At 41.7% G+C, this 21,828-nt stretch overlaps 1 protein-coding gene across 3 annotated transcripts in view; it reads right to left on the bottom strand.

Moving 5' to 3' along the window:
• Positions 1-21,828, bottom strand: part of nrip1b (nuclear receptor interacting protein 1b) — a 134,962-nt gene that overhangs the window by 94,543 nt on the left and 18,591 nt on the right. The window contains exon 2 of one of the 3 annotated variants that reach the window (XM_088088949.1): positions 20,765-20,831. The exons of the other annotated variants lie outside the window; for them this stretch is intronic. The gene's annotated coding sequence lies outside the window, so the exon portion shown is untranslated. The remainder of the gene's footprint in view (positions 1-20,764; positions 20,832-21,828) is intronic. 3 annotated transcript variants of the gene reach the window in all.

Genomic DNA, 21,828 nt, shown 5'->3' with positions numbered 1-21,828 from the left:
GCTCCTTATGCACTTGAGCAGCATTTCACATGATGCAACCCTCAGTCTACACAAAGCAGGATCCACCCACCCACAAGCACAACAGTAAGTATTTAAGCATTCACACCTAGACTCAAGCATGAATATGTGCATGAAGCTATACATACATGTACATGCATACTCTTGCATGGATTAAGCATAAACTGGTCGGATGGCTATGGACTGTCACCACTGCATTATGTGTATTAGCACCTGGCCAGCTGTGAATCTTTCAGAAATCTTAGCTCTTTTGAGCCACAATTGTTTTTATATCAGAAGACCAGAGCAAAACATGAACTGCCTTGATGTGATGTGACTCGTGTTTACGGGTACAGTACAAAGGCAGGGGAGAATCACAGACAAGCTGTACTCGACTGTCAAGTGTGTATGTGTGTGTATTGAGGGGTGGGGGTGGCTTAAGGATCAGGTGCACCTGTCACACCACACCACTGTCAGAAGAGCAGAGTCAGTGACACTGGGGTGAGCATTGTGCCAGTTGCCATGACAGTGTCAGTGGTGCTGCCCTGGGAGACCTCTGCTCTGAACCCTGTCAGCGTGGTTTCCGTGGATACAGGACACCTCTGACAGTCCTGGCCACATCCCATAAAGGTTAATTAATACAGAGTTTCCACCTCGCCTCAGCTGCTGTCCGTGTCCTTTCCTGATGCGGTCCTCACCTTTGGTGTCCGCTGAGTGGACCAACATAGCAGGTCACACAACACGACAGCAGCCCTTGATTATGACGAAAGGCCATGGCAACCCACATGACCACCAGCCTAAATACTTCACAGAGAGCAGTAGCAAGGTCCAAAAAAAAACCCCCACAAAACAAAACCTGAAACAAAGCAAACAAAAAAACCTATACTGTAAATGCGCGACTTTGTTGGGAGGCATTTATGTAACATTATGGCTCAACAAGTTGTATCAAATGTATTTATAACGTTTTCGGCTCATATGCTGACAGTACTTATAGAGTGACGCTTCTCAGAGGAGCTGTGAAAGATGCTTTTCAGCTGATTTCAAGCTTACACTCAGAACATAACCTGGTCGGGAGCCATATGAGTTACCATAGTGATCTAGCCAGGAAAAAAGAGAGCCACTTTTGTAGTACAGGAAACCCTGGCTTTCGACTCAACAGACCTCACTAAGGTACTTCTCTCACTTCGTAGTATACCCCCCAGGGTTCTAATCAGGCTGAAATCCACAAGTTGCCATGAGGGCCTTGAAAATGAACCTTGAAAATGTGCTATGATCTCAATTAAATCTGAGTATCAGTAGGAAAACAATCAGTTTGGCAATTTCAAGACAGTACAGCGTTGTATAGAACAGAATAATTAAAATAAGATCGGCTCATCAGCGTCAATTACAGTTCAAGGCCATTTTTAAGCTGATGACCTATATCTGACAACAACAAAAGCCAACCTGATCATACTGGGCCATCTGACGTCTACTGTCATGCTAATCTTAGATGCTCAGGATTAGGGCTATTTTCCCACCAGTGAGTTTAGCACAATTATAACAGAATACCCTTTAAAACCAAGTTTGATAAGCACTGTAAACATGTTCACAGTTTACCTTCAACATGGCTTAGCAAAGTAATCAATGCCGCCCTCCAGTTAGTGAGAGAAAAAAATCTAAATGGGAAAGAAACACTGACATGGTTTCAACAGGGGGAATTTTGTTAATCTCTATGCTGCTGGCAGTGAACCTTTGGAATTACAGTTGACCTTGTTTATGTTTTTGCCCAAAGAAACTTCAATGCAGAGCAGACAAGGCAGCACAGGGACACTATGACATGGCATCATATTAGTTTATATACAACAGAGCTAATGCATTCACTATTTCACATAAAGTATAACTCTTTAAACAAAGTGGGGACCTTCAGGCTCTTGAGAGACAAGTAATGACAGATTCAGTGTAAAAAAGCTCTGCTACAGCAAGGGCAAGAAAAAAAGATATTCTCCTCAGTGACAGAGCTCTGTTAACAAATAAATGACCTTAATATAGGGAGAGCTATCCTCTGTTTGGAGCCCCTACAGCATGCAACCCCTCTCCTTTCCTCTCTCAGAATGTCTGATGTGTGCTTTACTATTACATTATCTCCCCTGGTGTATACATTGAAAATGACCTTACACATCTGTTAACATGTCATCTCATTGGTGGTGGCACCCAAAAAGCCTGACCTCCACCCACCTCCCCACCATGGGACACCACAGCACCAATGAGCTGCTCTATAGTTTCTGTGGTGATTATCCATTATCCTTGACAATGTCAGCCAATGACAGCGCAGGCGCCATTCTAAAGTGACGTTTAGCCGTACAGTCGGCCATGTACATGTGAGAAGGAGGGATGGGGAAGGGTGAAAGCTTCAACATCCCCTGACTGGCGATTCCCTCTATGTTTCACTCCTTTTGTACTTAAAGGACACTAGGAACAGGAAAGGTCACTGTACTCTCAACCACCACCTAAGTTACACAGAATTACAAGACGGCAGACATAAAAATGTGCTGACGCAGATGTCATGGATTAGATCCCAATATGTGACCTTCATCCCTCCACTGACCTCCAGATTACACCCACCCCACCACCCACTGACACATAGGCATCAACACGTTTGCTGGTAATACAGCCTTTTCATAAGGGATGTAATGATATGTTTTAGCAACTATATGATTGCGTGTTACAATACATGGTTGGCAACATGATACAAGAACGATACAGGCTCATTTAGAGTGATGTGACATGATATGATTCAATGACTAGAAACTGATATAGTAACTTTTGTTGCCAAAATCAGAGGAAAAGAAAATACCTATTTCTATGCAGTAGTAGTGGAGGTTAAACACTGGAAAAGTGTGATACACTGAATGACACACAAACATTCAGTGCAAGGCCTCTGTTCAATGCGTGTGAAATATATACTTGAATACTTCCTAACAGAGGTCAGGATTCAGCAGTTTTTTTTGCAATAAATCAAAACAATAATTTAAATGGCAAATGGACTGCACTTGTATAGTGCTTTTCTAGTCTTATAGACTAGAAAAGTGCTATAGAAGCGCTAGACCACTCAAAGTGCTTTCACACTACATTGTCACATTCACCCATTCAAACACAGTCACATACTGGTGGCCAAAGCTACCATACAAGGTGCCAACTGCTACTCAGTAATCATTCACACGCACTCAACATTCTGATGACATGGCATCTGGAGCAATTCAAGATTCAGTATCTTGCCCAAGGATACTGAGACATGTTTGGGGATTGAACTGCTGACCTTCCGATTAGAGGACGACCCGCTCTACTTCAGAGCCACACCTGCCCCACAACAATTAAATGATAAAGTTCAATTGTATTTGATGTCGCATCTGCGTATTTTGCCTACAGCAAGCGTTTCATCAACTGTTTTTACAAAATGTGTCCAAACCTTGGACCGAAAACACGGACTAGAAATCTCTCGCTCTCTGTTGACCTGGTGCTTCCCTGCCATGATTCACCAATATCTGAAGCAACGCTGCTGAGTGCTGAAGCTCTATGCATGCCCAGAATGTCAGAGAATGAATGAACGACCTGGAGTAACGTTTACCATTATAAGTGCGAAAAATACATTCACATACAAGGCATGACACTGACTTTTTTTTTTTCCCAAGGAGCACGTGTTCCAAAGTTAAAAAATTTTTGTAGTGCGTAAAGAACTTTAGGGGCGCAATGAAAAAAACTCAATCGGCTGTGTAAGCAAACACTGCTCCCAAAATGTGTGGATTTATTTTTTTTTTTATTAGTAACACTTGTTTTGTCAGTTGCTGAAATTAGTAAAATTATTTTGGATGCTTACATATGATCACCTGATTGCGATGATGCGATGATGTTAAAAATTAAAAATTGGGGTGGTAAAACTTTGCTCCCCCTAAACTGCATAATTGGGATGCATTTCATTTTTGCTGTGCATTATATTATTGCTGCGCTGATAAGGTAGTTTGCGTGTGCAGGACATGCACACTGTCCATACTGAAACATCGCCAAGGAGATAGACACCCTGTCTGCTTTGTGTTGCAGTAAACACAAGTTTTGCGCTCAACTCATTTTTAACCCAACTATAACAATCCACAGACGGAAGGGAAATGAGGCTATGCGCTAAGTTCAAAACGAAACATTTTAGTAAGGCTATATCTAAAAACCCATTCATTCTTCATCAGATTTTTGGGTGTGCCAGCTGCCTCTTTGGTTGGAACAGGCACACCTTGGCAAACCTGCAGTGATTTGCATGAGTCACACAAGTGCTCCTAAATACATTTTACAATTTGCACACAATTTAATTGTAAAACGAAAGTGAAACACAGGCACTGACATATCAACATTTGCAAGCTAAATACAAGGCAAAAATTCTTAGACTTGATACAATTGATTTATGCCTTAAAAATGATTTTTAGATCGATACAAGTCACAATATAAGGACAACTTGCCTTTTACCTATTGATGTAGTATGATCGCAGGAATATAAATTGATGCATCGATATAATGGATGTATTGTCCCTACTTTTAGTCTTAAAAAAGTGACTTCCTGAATGACCTTCAATGTCTGGAATGGTAATCCATTTAAGCCATTTAAAATGTATGAGACCAAACAAAAGAATTAAAAAGGGGAAGAGCCAAAGGAGCGGTAGTTAAAGTCAAGGTCATTCATTCTGCCAAGGCTTTTCCACTTGATGCAACAGCTGGTGTCCATGCAAAGCTCTGGGCGTTAATAAAAAGTGACAATGCTGTCCAAGCAGTGTGTATTACTAATGTCTGACACCAGCCTGGCAGATGTGTTCTCTCTGCATTTAAGGGGAGTCAAGGTTAAAGGAATTTAAAAGGGGAGACGATGCCTAAACACTATTATATCATGTAATCTGCAGCCCAGCTCTGCTGCACATACTCAACAGGGTAGCTCACTTACACATGCGGCGTGACCGCTATTTGCAAATTCAATATAGCCTGACATGATTAAATAAGACAAAACATAAGCTACCTGACCAAATACAGTTGTTCCAAGCCTTCCACAAGTGATCAAGAGCACCAAAGGAAAGTTAAATTAAAAGCTCTTGTTCACCTTGAGAGAAGTAAACAAGAGAATAACAAGCTCCCAAACAACAGGAGAGCTAGAGCAAGAAAATGTTTCTGCAGATAAGTCAGTCAGGACAAAATAACAATGAAATGCAATACACAGACGCACGCCCACACAATGAGAACTAGGGCACTCTGACCCACTTCTAAGCATGCACTGACCAAACAAGTCATGCATAGCACACATGCCTCCATGTGCACATACAAAAAGCTATGGATGACCCCGACAGAAAGGAAATCTGATACATGAATGCTGAAAAGTCAGACCTGTTGTGTTAGTAGCACAGGCAATGCATTGGGAAAAAATCATCCTACTCAGATAATCTGAATGTGAGGAACAGTGTGAGGTGACTGAATGCTAACATTTTAGACTCGGACAAAATGGGTTCAGAGTGTAAAGATCTTGGCCCGCATCTGGCCTTGGATGAGGAGAGTGGGGGAGGATTTTAACTTCATCTGTCCTCATCAGTACAAAGAGTTCTAGGGGTTGAGAGAGAGAGAGAGAGAGAGAGAGAGAGAGAGAGAGAGAGAGAGAGTAGAGGAATTCATGCACACTGATGAGTCATCTAAGCAGTTCAGAGTCCAGCTGACTGGCGCAGGACCCAACCAAAGCAGCCAGTGCAATGATAATATCACTGTATCAAAGACACGTTTTCCCCTTAACTTCGATGCCCAGGCCCGTGCGTACAAAATGTTTGTGTCCATAGTAAATATTTGTGTGCCATTTGGAAGACCAACCCAAGGGTAATTTCCTGAGAGGCTGAGAATTAGTGCCCCCCCCCACACACACTTCCTTGATGAGCCATGGCTGCCCCCTCAATCTATACCTCTATTGGGCTCCGAGGTAATCTTCTGCATACATCTTTCTGTCCAAAATGTCGTTCATTTCCCTCCCGAAACAACAACACACATTTTCCATTTGTAAACACTGGGGCTAGAAATAGGAACAGATGATTGCCCCATAGCCAGCATGCCAACAGGCAGAGCTGGGCTCTTGAAACAGACTGCAGTGGTGATGTCTGGGGGAAATGGGCCACTTTGCAATTGAGATCAAATGTCCCACTGTCAGGCTGCCCTGAAAGCTGGATAAAACCAGCTAAAAAAGCTTGGCCCTTAATGAATCATTTCCATAATATCCTTGGCATCAGCCCTAAGATGGCTATTGCTGTGAGTCAGCAAGATGTCTGCCCTTAATGGGTTAAAAGAGCACTGCTTTTTTTCTTTTAACTGTGAGTAATTTGGGATGTTTTGGAGTTATGTGGTGTGTGACAGAGCTCTAAGTGACAGAAAAAGAAGAGGACATATCCCTGCTATCATTCTGCCTTTCATAACGCTCCCATTGACCCACTTTCTATTTTTTAAATCATCCTAATGCTTGCTCTGACTCATGAGGCTGGAAATGATATTACAGGGTACAATGGGACATTCCATCAGTATTACCCAAAAAACTCTTTGTGTTCATTTTTAAAGTTAAGCAGTTAAAATAATCTTTTTAGTTAATTACATACATTTAATTCTATAAAGAACAAAACAATTTGGTGTAACCTTTTTCCAAGCACCAGTCCAGTTGGCAGGGCAGAGCTGACTACACGCCATTCAACAGGAGACTTCAATAAGATTAGTCTTACACCTGGCCTCCGTGCCTCCGTGCCCAGCCTAGTGCTCACAGAGCAACTGCCGCTGCAAGCCACACACACAGCTTTACTCCAAAAATTCCTGACACTCATACAATCTATATTAGCATCCAAAGCAGGGCTGGACAATAAATTGATTTTATCTATTAATTCGAATTTGTGGTTTAAGACAATTTTTTAAAATGCAAATCTAGATTTTTTCCTCCTTGGACTCCCTTTGGGCTTCCGTATTCACAGTGGGCTGCACCCTCCCCCTGCACTTCCCTGCCAGACATACACACACAACAACATGATACAAAGCAGTAATGACAATGAAGAGTATGTTCTCAAAAAAGGCACAGTCTTATCAATCTCTTGGAACTGGTTTCTGTTTTGCTGCGTTGGATCTGGAACAAACCACGGTCCGCTGCAAAGTTTGTTTGAAGGCTGTTGTTACTAAAGGCAGCAGCACGACCGATTTATTTCAACATGTGAAACAGAGCCATGCAATCGAGTAGGAGAAATGTGTCTCACTCCAAGATGCACGAGACCGCACCAGCCCACAAACAGCCGGTGAAAAGCAGCTGACATTAGTGAAATAATTTTCCCGTTGTGTCCCGCATGACAGGAAAGCCACCCGCTGCAAAGCTGTTACTGATGCAGTTGCGCTGCATATCGCTAAAAATATGATGTAAATAAATTCATGTAAATGTGTTTTGTGAAATTACTGCAGCCTTCAGTGCAAATGTAAACAACTCCCACTCCCCTAAATCTACATAGTGCACTTTTAAAGATGAGTTTACAACTTAGACTTTAACCACACAAGGGAAATTCAGTTTACTTTATTAACAAAGGGAAAAACAAACTACAAACGACAAAGAAATTACTCAAAACAAGTTTTGTGTAATTTCTTTGTCGTTTGTAGTTTGTTTTAAGGGGGAAGAAAACGACTTGAATCAGGTTTGGTGTGAAAAAAATCAGACATTTTATTTTTGGGCCATATCGCCCAGCCCTAATCCGAACTCCCTGTAAAATACAAGTTTGTCATATAGCAACCCACTGATGGGGGACCAGACATCAAAACAAATAAAGCACACTGACAATTAATAACTAACTCTTGGCAGATTAGCCTTATTAAGAGTAACAGTGTTTGAAAACAAAATGAGTAATGCTGCTGACTCTACTTCCCCGCAAAGCAAGGATTTTCGATAACACTGACAAAACAAGCCACAATATGCTTGCCGTCCTGCCAACCCAAATGACCGAGTGGCACCTTGATCCCTGTTGATACACAAGCTGGAGAAGACCCAAGTGTAAGCTTCAGGCAAGCAATTCAGCTATGCAAGTTAGTGGCACAGGCCTCACATGGTTTCTTTTCAAGCAAAACACTGGACAAAACTAGTTTTAACCAGTTATCAAGGTCAAATAACACGGAGACTAGAATGGAATATCACTGCTGCATGGTCTAAAACACAACTTCCAAAAAGCTTTTTTAAACAGCAGGTGTCCTAGATGCATGAAGTCTTCCATGAGGCCATGATAAGACACATTTACTTGTAAATGATAAAATGATAAAAAAAAAAATTAAAAAAACACACATTCACTACCTTTGTTATACACGTGGGGATAAGAAATGACAACAAGGGTGAAGCATGATGACCATAAAGCCGTGGTCCATGTTACATAAAGGTTGTTACACTACTTTCAGTTGAAAATATGAGCCTTGAGTTATATAACATGAGTTATAGAGAATAAGGGAGAATAAAACAAAAGAAGAGAATCTGTTCCACCTGATCTTTTCGTCTGCCATAAAAACTCTTAAGACAAAATATCTCTCTTTTAAACATCTTTCTTCTTATTGATTAGAGTATGAGTCAACTCTACTGCTGACTTCTGCCAGTCCAGTATTTAGAAAGTGACTGTATATCCAAAAACATTGTAATATAGTGTCCTAATATTAGACAAGCCACATACAAAGTCCACATCACCTTTCACCTTTCGCCTTCTTCTCCGCTTATCTGGGGTCAGGTCACGGGGGCAGTTGCATAAGCAGAGATGCCCAGACTTCCCTCTCCTCGGCCACTTCGTCCAGCTCTTCACGGGGGATCCCGAGGCGTTCCCAAGCCAGCCGAGAGACATAGTCTCTCCAGCGTGTCCTGGGTCTTCCCCGGGGGCTCTACTGGTGGGACGTGCCCTGAACACCTCACCAGAGAGGCATCCTAATTAGATGCCCGAGCCACCTCATCTGGCTTCTCACCTTATCTCTAAGGGAGAGCCCAGCCATCCTACGGAGGAAGCTCATTTCGGCCACTTGTACCCACAATCTTGTTCTTTCAGTCACTACCCAAAGCTCGTGACCATAGGTGAGGGTAGGAACTAAGATCGACCGGTAAATCGAGAGCTTTGCCTCTCCACTCAGCTCCCTCTTCACCACGACAGATCGGTCTGATACCCCATACTCCCGGAGAACCCCACACAGGACTCCCCGAGGGACACGGTCAAATGCCTTCTCCAAGTCCACAAAGCACATGGGGACTGGTTGGGCAAACTCCCATGCACCCTGAAGGACCCTGCCAAGGCTCCAGAGCTGGTCCACAGTTCCACAACCACGACAAAAACCGCATTGCCCCTCCTGAATCCGAGGTTCAACAATCCGGCTGACCTTGCTCTCTAGTACCCCTGATTAGACCTTACCAGGGAGGCTGAGGAGTCCACATCAGAAGAATCTATATGTAGCATGTTATAAAAAGGTCCCTGGTGATTTTCTTCTCTACAGGATAATGGGAAGTCGACTCGCACCCCCAAAACACTATTAGGCTTCTAAACGGGAGTCAAAAAAATGCTGCCAACAAGGACTGTGATCTCTGTATCACAGCCGGTTCTGGGCTTGAGAGTGAGGTATGAAAAAACATTTTAAAAAGACAGTGTTTAGAATGTATGAAAATATCCATGATAAGATAAAATCCTGTATCTACAATGATTAAATTCAGAAGGAAGTGAAAGTGAGACTGAACTCCAGACAAATCCATATCTTAAAAACATCAGGGGAGAACCCACTTTACTTAGCTTACCCTCCTCCTTGTATTTAAGCCTCCCCTTACATGTGAGTATTTAAAGTTAACACACAGTGGTCAACAGTATTTACTCAAAACACCAAAGTTATTAGAGCACTACAAAAGACAAGGCGTGAGGCCCATGTGAGCTTCTCTCTGTCCTGTCTGTGTGTTGGTGAGCTGCTCTGATCAGGAACATGTTATTACAAAGATTCACGCGATATCACCTATATCACCTTAGATAATATCCACTTTATCCCACTTCTTTACATTACTACCTCCATATTGGTCTACAGCAGCCATGTCTACTTAGGCAGGGAAATTTGAAAAGGGGAAAATAGGTCAAATAAACGACTTAAATGGATATTCGAAATAGATTTAGGCAGCACAATGCACGCAGTTTGGTTCAGAAGGAATATCATCATCATCATCATAATCATTCATCACGTCAGATGTTGGTTATGCAGCCTATACATTTGGATCACCACTGATAACCATACCAAAACAACAGAAAATGCAGAAAAGTATATTTTTTGAATAGATACATGGTAAAAAAAAATAGATACATGGTGAAAAAAACATGGTATCGCCATAATTCTTACTGGAAGAGTGAAGGCACTCAAAAAGCTACTGGCGTATAGTCAATAAGAGCAAAATGCTGAACAAAAATATATAAGACAAATGTTTGTCATGCTCCATCATAAGACTCTGACCTGATGAGAATTCCTGAACTGCGGCTTGTGCTCGTTAAACAGGGAAAGCACAACTTTAAGCGGTATTGTCAACAACTGAGTACGGTCACTGCATGTGTCATTCCACTGACAGACACATGCAGGTGATGCCATCATGAATGAAAAAAGCCGGGTTTACACTCCCAAGGCAGGAATATCACACTGTTGTGCCACCTCGCTGTTCTGTACATAACGTCCAATTGCTGAAAGGGTGGACGGCATGATCTCGCCTCTGAGCCGTGACAGGCGGTAGTAACAGCCCCAAAACGTATATATATATATACATATATATATATATATATATATATATATATATATATATATATATATATATATATATACATACATATATATATATATATATATATATATATATATATATATATATATATATATATATATATATATATATATATATATATGTGTGTGTGTGTGTGTGTGTGTGTGTATATATATATATATATATATATATATATATATATATATATATATATATATAGCTATATCTCTGTTTAAAAGCGGCTGGAGGCTGTGGATGTTTACAAACTTTATGAAATAAAAAGTCTGGATCCCTTTTAAAGAGGTGGACTAGGTAAGATGATCATTCTATGTCAGTGAATGGAGGGTTCATGATTTGTCCAAGGTCAGGGAAAAGCGGTGGATATAAAAATCTTTTCAGTGATAACAAAGTGCACACAGCTGATGAGCTAATGTCATCCCTCTAATAGTCTTTGAACCGGAATTTCACAGTGAAAGACATGTTATGGACTCAAAGAGTAATCATTTGGAAGTATCTTTAGAATGTGGTTAATTTACCATTGACAGAAGCTGAGGGGAAGACAAACAAAGTATGTATCTAGTCAGTGAGTCTCAGCTCTGGTTGTCATTAGTCAAACTGCTAGCTTTTTTTAAGCAGACTCCACTACATTTACTATTTATATTTTGTTATGAGTCTGCTCTAACGGTGCCTGAGACTTCACCTCTCTTCTGATTACTATGCGATGATGATGGAGCAAAGCCCAAATTAGGTTTCCAGCAACAACAGTTACATGATAAACTGCTGTGACTTCCAGAAAACGCTGAGATCTCTGCTCGTCTAACCTCCAACAGCACATTGAAATAAGTTACACATACTGTTGGTAAAGATGTAGGTAGCTAACATTAGCTGTCAAGTTTTCATGTGCAACGTTAATCTTTGAAGTTCTGATGAGGAGGAGAGGGGTGGAGAGGCAGAGATGGAGAGAGTGGGAGATTATACATATTTCTGTTGCATATGCTACAGTATGAACTTGATAACTTTGTCTCTGAAAAAATCTAGGAAACTGCCTTGGTAGGTAAGAAAATACAACTGTTAGTCTTAAGTAGTGTGTAGGTTATGTCTCATTGTTCAGTTAACTTAAACTTAAGTTGTATTTATTGAATTTTGTGAAGTTGTTGCAACTTGAAAAAGACAAGTGAAATTGGCTAAAACTTAATAAGTCTAAGCAACTTCAGGAAACCAGGTTGTGTTATATATATGTATTCTGCTGGTTGCAAACTAGTATATAACATTATTATTAAAATAATATTTATATATATATTTAAACATGTTAAAAAGACAGAACTTGAAGCTCTCCTAACTCAATCGTTAGTAAAAGCACCTTCGTCATGACCAAGTCAAGTAAGATTTTAATTAACTGAAGTTGCAATGTCTTTTTCACAAAATTATGTAAATAAAACAAAATTTAAAGTAAACTTATTATTTAGATAAACTAAACATAACTTAAGATTAACAGTTTTATTTACTTACCTTTTTCCTTATCAGTTTCCTAGATTGTTTTTAAGTAAGGTTAACTCATCAGATTTTACAGTGTATCCTTATTAGTCTGATTCACTGACCTCAGTCAGCACCAAGACCTATACTTTGAGTAATTTATTTACCAGGTACTTTTTTACTGTTACTTGAGTAGATTTCTTAAATGGTAATGTTCACCTTTACTTGAGTCATTTTTATAGGATTAACTGACTTTTACTTGAGTGTAGATTTTCAGTCCTCTACTCACCACTGAAGCACAATTACACAATTGCCTTCACAGAGGCACAGGGGTTAGTAATCCCTGACTGAGGAGCCACAATGACAAGGAGCAGGAGGCACAACACCAGAACTGCATCCATCTTTTAAAATAACATGTGTGTTGATAGAAATTCCAAACCAGCAAAAAAAAATCTCTTGAATGTCACAATTATTTTGTTGCCTGGAAATTGATCAAGTTGCTTTTAACGAAGAAACACAGTCAACCTAGATGTAGACAAACACGGGGCCAAGGCCCGCAGGAAATGAGCCTGCCTTCTCCCAGTCAGCCATCGACTACTGAGACAGACTAAGAAAGAGACAAGGCCAGCTCCAAATGCAACCAGCCTGTTACTTCTCTGTGATAAAGGAGATAGAGAGGACAGAGAAGACAGTCCAGTGGTAAATGGTGTAAAAAGTTCCCAACAGAGTAACAAAAAAATCTACACTAAGGCAAATACTAACATGCTGCTCTTGTGCTGTGGTTGGGAGGTGAACACATGCTCCTGCACCTTGTCATCCTTAGCTGTGAAGGCTGAAACAGGTAAAGTGCAGTAATCAATTTGCTCTACTGGCAGGAGCGCTCCTTTGGAATACTAATAAGGCTTCTGCCCTCCCCTCTTCCCTCATCCTTGCCATCCCTCCGCCACCGCCCGCTCTGCCTTTCTCCTTCCTCATTCACCTTTCTCATGACTTGACACCCCCCTGTGCCCCAGACCTGACCAAATGCTAAAGGAGGGCGAGTTGTCTTCTGCACAGATAACTGCTGCCACTAATCAAGCCTACGTGCACCAGGGCGTGGGATTAAAAGAGCTTGCACAGCTTGACTCAGGCACTGAACGGTATTAACGCACACACACACATACCGGGTCAAAATAAAAAAACCAATAGGGAAGCCAGCAGCATCTCGTCTTAGAAATACACACACACACACACTCACACAACACACAAACACACACCGACACAAGCCTCAGAAGAGCAAACAACACAACAAGGTCAACTTAAAAGCTGATGTTAGGTGAACATTCTCAGGCTATAAAAGAACACACACAAGAAGATTAGATCTAAATTTACTCTGCCAGTCAAAACAGGACTCGGTGATGAGCCACCCATCTCTATCTCTCAGAACACATATCACGCAGGGAGCTGCAGTGGTGTGTGCATCTAAAGCGAAAAAAGGAACAAACTCGACTGTGAATTGACAGGGCCTTAATTCCAATTCCTTTTTCATTTGGAGAGATGGCTTACATGGGGGTGTCTCTACACTATATCAAACACATACTGGAGTTGCCTGGAGGCTCTAACAAAGCATCCTCAATGTTACACTGCGCGCACGCACACGCGCACACACACACACACACACACACACACACACACACACATTCCTTTTGCCTTTATGTGTGTGTGTGTGTGTGTGTGTGTGTGTGTGTGTGTGACAGGGCAAGAAAGAGAGAGACAACGCCACCCTATGCATCAGCAGGGATATTTCATTATGTACATAACGAGTGCCATTAATCGCTCTTAACAAGAGGACACAACCTCACCTTGGCAGTCTCATACACACAGCAGGAAGGTGGGGAGTGGGGGCATGGAAATATCGATGGTGCACTCAGAAATTAAAATTCACCACACTCAAGGAATGACGCCTACTTTTGACCGACCACATCGCGGCCTGGGGGTGTGTGGAGGCGCGCCAGCAGTGATATAGAAGAGGCTTATCTGATAGACACATAAAGTCACATCAAATAGTAAAAGAAGGGATGAGCAGGGGAGGGAAAAAGAGGAAATAAATAAATAATTTTACAAAATCGGGGCAAATGCCGCAGTGGTGGTTGCCAGCAGGGCTCGTGCCCTTGACCACTGACACTGGTGGAGATGTGACACTCATTCAACTGATCACCCGCCTGTACACCCGCCTGCCTGCCTGGCCACCTTGCAAACTCCATCAGCAGCCCCCCCACCCCCACTCCCTGTCCCAATATCTTGCCCACCTTCATGTGACCTCATCCTATGCTGACCTGACACCCCCCCACCCCACCCCTGACTCTGCCCCTCTGCAGTCCTGAAACCCCGTCCACCCCACCCCTAGTACTCTGTCTCTCCCCCTCTACTCTCCCTCCCCCGCAGCTGTGCAGCAAGGTCAGGCAGGTCACTGTGTCCTCATCTGTAATCCGCTGCCATTCGTCAGCAGCCCCGGCCCAGGCTGGAGGCGAGAGAGGAGAGGCAGGCGCTCCGACGAGGGAGAATGCCCAATTAGGCCGCTGTCACACACACACACACACACACACACACACACACACACACCACACACACACCACACACACACCACACACACACACACACACACAGAGCAGAGCAGAGCAGAGCTGGAGAGAGGAGAGAAAGAGAGGAAGGGAGGGGAGTAGTAAGGCTGCAGAATCAGCCTACTGTCCACAGGCACGGACAGAGGTGGAGTTGGGGGGCTACACTAACCCTTTCAGCTGTAAGTGTCTGTAGATGTTTTTGGTAAGTTTGCACCTCAGTTTTGGGGTAGCAGGGTGTGTAGACTTTTGAGAATATAATTTTTTGAAAGGGAATCTGTTCCTGTCTCACGTGAGACAGGTGGTGAGTATTGTGTTGAGTATGTCTCTTATCTGTAACCGCAGCATTGATGTGATGATCAGGGAAAAGTGGCTGAGTGCTGACAGGGAGACGTCACAGGGCACGCTCTGTCTTAATCCAAAGGCCAGGTCAACATGTTCCTGTCCACAGTGGACTCTGGACTTCAGTGTTACACCAAACTAAAACTCTTTAGAGAACCAAAGTAGCAGCAGCAAATATCAAATGGGTGACAAATATGCCATTACTGGATCATTCATCAGCAGTGAACACATCTGTTTTGAGTAATGGGAAAACTAATCAGCAAAAATGATACAGCAACGACTCCACACCAGGCACCACAGAGATTTATGCTAGAGTGATTCAGGACTCAGCCCTGTACCTATCGATTGTTTAGTTAAAGTGCTTTTTCATTTGATCAAAAGACAGACTCAAAATGGTACCATGCCAGTTGGGTGATGAGCAGGTATGATCAAACACCCCAGGGACATGCAGCAGTGAGGAAACCCGTTGCACACTTTTTTCTTCCACTTTAAATGTCAAAGTTCAACTGGGTTCAGTGGAGCTTCAAATCCAGCTTTGAGTGGTTAGTGTTCTAAAGGATTGCATCACAAGTGCGAGGGACACTTATCCACTAAATCCTGTCTGAGAAGAAAGTACAGTTCATAGAGACTTAGACTAGATGTCATCAGGCTTCATACATATGTTCCTGTATAGAGGAAGATTTTCACTGGGCTACAGGCGGCAGACAGTCATCCCACACAGACTCGGAGGAAGGGAGGATAGTATTAAAAAAAATTCACAAAAAAAAAAAAAAAATTCACAGTTACATTAATATTGTAGGAGAATGCAAAGGGGATTTATCCACACCCAAAGGACTTTCTCTGCTGCAATTTAAACTTCAATTTTTCATTTCTGGAAATGACTTTTTCTGAGACAACACTCTCATTTTGTTTCTGTATTCTGTGGCAAAGTACGAAGCTCTTAGCTGTTTACCTGAAGAGTTCGACAGTGACACAAGTTCCAGTCATGTACATGTGTACATGTACATGTACACGTGTAATGTAACTAATTACAATGTGAAATACAGTAATGACACTACAGTTACTAACCACAGTAATGCTTCCGGACACACTAGTCCAGGAAATGCTAACTTGATGTGAAGTCCTTAATCTGTAAAATACAGTATGTGTTTCAGAGTGTGTTTCATGGTGTGCAGATACTAATTGTGATTTCTCACTGACGTCCAATTATCTCCGCATAAAGGTACAGCATGTGCTCTTTTCAAGATGTCCAGTTAGGTTTTCTCTGATCCATGCCTGTCCTGTATGTGCGAAACTACGGAATGGCAAAACATATGCCTGGTGACAACATGTCAACCTGAGGACATTCCCTAGACCCAAATCTTCCACCATGTTGACTGCTCTGCAGTCAGTTTCTACCCATTTAGCAGCGCTGTAGTTATCTGCTTCAGTTCAGTTTCATGCACAGGTCTGCGGTGATACACACTCTCCAATATAATGCTTTGCCTTCTTTGGCGATGTGGTTGCCCTCTGACATCCATCAGATTAGCTGCACGTATGTGCTCAGCTCGCAGGTGGGAGCTCAAACTCAAAGTACTTTGGCAATATTTAAATTCCTTTTAACACAAGGTGCATAATGCTTTTGACTTGTCAGCTGAGCCATCTGGGAGTTTCCTAAAGTGAAAGCAGTTGTTCAAACGTGCAGTGGCCATCACTTGTAGTTAATATTATCTTCACAGCGGACCAAAGATGGTGTCTATTTATTCCTATGGAGTTGCTCGCTTGGCGCTTATGTCAAAAAAGTTTTCTATTTTTAACTTCCTATATGCAACCCACTGAATTTGTGCAGTAGTGTTCCTCCTGCTGGCCCCGCCCATGAATTCCTTCTTGCCTCAGAGACTTTACATTGTAATGATGTCATGGATTTTTAAATCGCTTTTCTCAACTTGAGAAGAGTTTACCAAATATAAACCACCATGGCTCCAAAAGTCAGAATAATTTGCAGTTGGAGATGACCTCTCAACAGTTTGAATGATGTCTCTTTCACAGTGGCCAATAGAGAAAATGCTTCCTGGGCTGCAGGAGATATTTAACTGCAATACTGTGAATAGCCATGAGAAAAATTAGCTGCAAGGCTACGACCTTAAAAAGTAGATACACAACCTTATACAGCATTTATTTTACAGTACATAACAATAACTCCAGCTGTACTCTGGAACTCCCCTGTACGAGAGCAGATATTCTAAGTTTATCAAGGTCACTGTAAAAACCCACAGACACACCATAAGTCCCTGTGGGAATACCTTACTAATTTCTATTGGGCTGTTTCACTGCATGACTCCACCCATCTCTGTGATTGTTATTATAATGACTCAGTGTTTTGTTGGCCAGTTTCTTGCTCCGTTATTCCAGCACTGAGAGTACCTAAAGTGCTCCCAAAGCCTAAAGATTGTAATCTGTGATGTCATATTGATGCATAGCCTGAAGCAGCTCCATTAGCGCCCTGCGAGACTGACTTTGTGGACCCATACATTGTCTGCCTGTACTTTTACATCTACTAGGAAATTTCAATGATGGGCTACTACTTCTGCTCCAGAAAACTTAGTCTTATTTTACCTGATTGACCAATAAACACATGACTACAATGAGTTTGTTTACATGCACAAATTAGTTAGTTTTTGCCGTTATTCCATAAAAAGATAATATTCTTCTAGCTAAATTAATATTCCACTAGGGCTGCACCTAACGATTATTTTTGTTATCGATTAATCTATCAATTATTTCTTTCGATTTATCGATTGATTTTTTTTTACTTGATTAATATAACAACAAATTTTATTGTCATTTATATTTCAATATTTTATTCAGTCATCTTCAATCATGACAGAGTATTCACTTATTCCCCAACAAAAAATAGCCCAGTCTTAACAGCTAATCTGTGTTTTACAGTCTGATAAAGTGTCTCCAAAATAAAATTAATGGAAGAGCTTGTTCCATTCAGGTAAAAGGAATGTAGTGCAATCTACATTTAGCAATCCAACAGCAAAATATATAAAACAATGTAAAATTCAAGTCACTTTTAGGAGGAGTAACAAAACAGCTACACTTGTTACAGTAACAAACCTCAAATCTAGCAGTTCAGTGGCAGTACATTCTTTATTGGCTATATTCCAACAGTGCTCCTACTGAACAGTGCAGGGCCAAAAATAAAAATCTATATGTGGTAGGGCTGCACCTAATGATTATTTTTCAAGCCACTTTTAGGAGGAGTAACAAAACAGTTTCTCTTTGTTACAGTAACAAACCTCAAATCCTGCAGTCCAACAAAACATCTGACAGTAAAATAAGCGCAATTTGAATAACACTATAACTTTTCTCTAACAGAAGTTATTATAACTAGTACCTTCTTTCTGCATCAAAATAGTCCAGCCTTAACTGGGCCTTAAGGCATATTGCTGCCTGCTGATATGAGTGCTGTATTTTCATATTTATAAGCCCATATTTCACTAATTTATGAAGTTATACAAGCTCCTGCACAGCTGAAAACCCTGTCCTGTAAATGTTTCAAAACAAAATGCATTGTATCAGCAACTGATGGCATTCTGTCCACAGAGACACAGTCAGAACGCTTTTGTTTTGAAAGGGAAGCAAGGAAGTTGAGGTAAAACAGACATCTTTCTATTTCCTCATCTCTGTGACAGAGAGAGACTTTAGACTGTAGTATAAAGTGGCAGAGTCAATATAATCATCAAAATACTATATTCACTGACCATTCCTGCTGACAAGCATGCACATCACGCATAAAAAAAAAAACAGCGAGCCACCATTTCTCTAGATGTGCTGCAGCTGACACGCAGCTGAGACACACCTAACAAGCGCTGCTCAGGCAGGAAGTGTGCATGCTCTCATTTCATAACAAGCGCCGAAACAAAAAAACGACACGCTCAGCGCTGCCCACGCTCTCATGAGGACTAGTGAACTAGAATAGAGTGGTGAAGTAATGAGTCCTAAAACGCAGAAGTCCATTAGCCTCGTAGCACTCCCGGTTCCATCGTCCAAAAGTCTATAGGTTTTTTGAATGGGTTTTTGTTAAAATGCCCTAAATAAAGTCTGTGGTTAACACAGACTAATGATATTTAGACATTTTATTTTGCAACATAATATACATCTGCTTAAACACGATTTTCAGACTTTTAAGGTTTTACTCGCCTTAAAAAAGGCGATTGCTAACGCCGACGTATCAACAAATCGATGTAGTATCATTGATTATGGCGACGCATCATCCCAGCCTATATTCCACTAACACTGCCGTTTACATGCAGCTCTGCATACTCTGTTTAACGTGCACTAACATCATCACGTCCAAATATGGGGAAGTAGAACAGCTGGAGCTGCTTGTCATTTTGCTTCTTTGTATAAAAATAGTATATTTTCATGGTTTCCTCCTGGTGATGGACTATTTCTTTTCTTCCTTCACCTTCTTGAAAAGGTTTATGCTGCAATATCTGCACATATCCAAAAACCTGTTGATATCCAAGTCTTTCAAAAAGTTTGAAAGCAGATGTGTTTCTCCTTCTTACCACAAATGTGGGATTTTATTTTGCATGTATCTCTACCTTACAGCTCTGCAAAGTGCTGGTGAGTTGGTTTGTGTACATCGTATCCATGACAACACACAGAGACAACTGTAGACAGACGAGAGGTCGTGTGTCACAAACTGAAATAAAAACCCCAGTTGAGATGCATTTTCCAAATGTGCTGTATCCATGCCCAAAAATGCTCCTAAAATCCATTTAATACCAACATATCCCTTATGTCTTAATCACAAAATGCTAAATTGGAAAATGACCACATGATCTATATTAACAGCATAATGCACATTTAATGTGTGATTCATTTTCTTATTATCAAATATGTATTTATCATGTATAAACATAAAGGCAAGCAGGCACCATTACCCCAAAATAAATGATATATTACACAAATCTCCATTTAGAAATTGTACCTTGTTTAAGGGAAAAGTCACTGATGACATTATCTGAGGCTTTTTTCTTGTATTCAAGTGTCCCAGTAGACCACGACAGTGTGACAGTGAGCAGCATGCACAACACCAGGACCCGAAATATATAATAATAATGTGTGTGTGTGTGTGTGTGTGTGTGTGTGTGTGTGTATAGGACTAGTTTGCTTGTACCACAATGTCTCTTTGGAGTGAAGGCTAAAACACTTTAGATTCATTTAAGCAAAAAACACTCTTTAGTCTCACCCCTCAACTGAAGAACATCTGGAAGCATCTGCCACTGCTTCACTGTCCTACAAAGCAGTTAGCCAAGGATCTCTTGGCTATGTGCAGAGAGAATAAGACACTCTCATTACTGGCCTTAAAAAGCTCTTGCCCTCACAAACCCAGTGCAGACCCAGACACCGGAGCACAAAGTCACAGGAACGATTCAAGGAATGAGAGCCTACTTTTTAGTTACAGCTCAATTCTCTGTGTGTGAGAGAGTGTGTGTATGTGTTTGCCCCCCCCACCCTTCCTGTTCCTCTTTAATGTCACAGGGCTGGCTCATATGACCTTGAGCAGCAGCGTTGGCACGACAAGAGCGAGAGCTGCCTCGCCTGCAGGCGCCCTTGAACTGGATCTGCAAGACAAAAAAAAAGAAAAACCTTCACGCAGCCTGATAGACATCTCAGCCCTTCTCCTACAACCCCCCCCCTTCATCCTCCCCATTTCTCCTCTGCTCTTTTTTTTTTTCAATCTACGCCACTCCTTATCTGTTCTGTGGGGAGAGATTTATCAGAATGCTTTAACTTTAACCTCTCTGTCAGACTGAGATAGAAACAGATTTTCAAAATGTCTGATGACACAGTCTGCACAGATTTATTTTTAAATGACAAGCTCTCCCTTCTTCATGCACAAGCCCCATGTCATGATGGTGGTGGTGTGTCTGTGTGTGTGTGTGTGTGTGTGTGTGTGTGTGTGTGTGTGTGTGGGTGGGGGGGGGGCTGTATGCTACACCTGTTTGATGAGATGGTCATCCACTCCGGAGGTGCTGTTTACGTACAAGGAAATTCCAGAGTGTTTTTCCTCCCAGCTCTGCTGAGCCTTTGGCACAGAGTGACCTGGAGCTTCAAAACAAATATCCCAGCCTCTGTTTCAAGGATGAGCAGCGGCTTAGTGCCCAATCAAGGTTCTCTGACTGAGGGAGGGGGTGGTGCCTCAGAGCCATGTTTTGACAGGTTGATGATGACCTGCTGGTTCCCAATGAAGACCTCTGATTTTCCAAAGTAAACATTATGGTCCCAAGTCCAAAGTCTGGCTATGCACTGTCAAACTCCGCTCTCTCATGAGAGCTGAGTGTCGTCTGCTGTAAAAGCACAAAGAAGGCTTTTATCAGCATGCAAATATTGCGGCACCCTCCTTGCGACTGTGACTCAGGCCACCATGGTTCAGTTATACAGTAAATATTTGTATTCCTGTTAGAAGCAATTTGTTCAATAAGGAGTGTTGGAAAATTTATGGAAGGCCTTTCCTTATGACAGAACACACATTGACTGCACAATTGTGTATGTGCAGAGACTGTACTAGAGGTTTGAACACTGTGAGTCTGGCTCAGCCCTCCTAGTGGTTCTCTTCAT

The sequence above is a fragment of the Plectropomus leopardus genome, chromosome 15, assembly GCF_026936395.1.
Source record: "Plectropomus leopardus strain MGB_pleo_1.0 chromosome 15, ASM2693639v1, whole genome shotgun sequence".
In the NCBI taxonomy this organism is placed as follows: Eukaryota; Metazoa; Chordata; class Actinopteri; order Perciformes; family Serranidae; genus Plectropomus; species Plectropomus leopardus.
The sequence above is the reverse complement of the archived record's forward strand: the minus strand, read 5'-3'. Positions and strand labels throughout refer to the sequence as shown.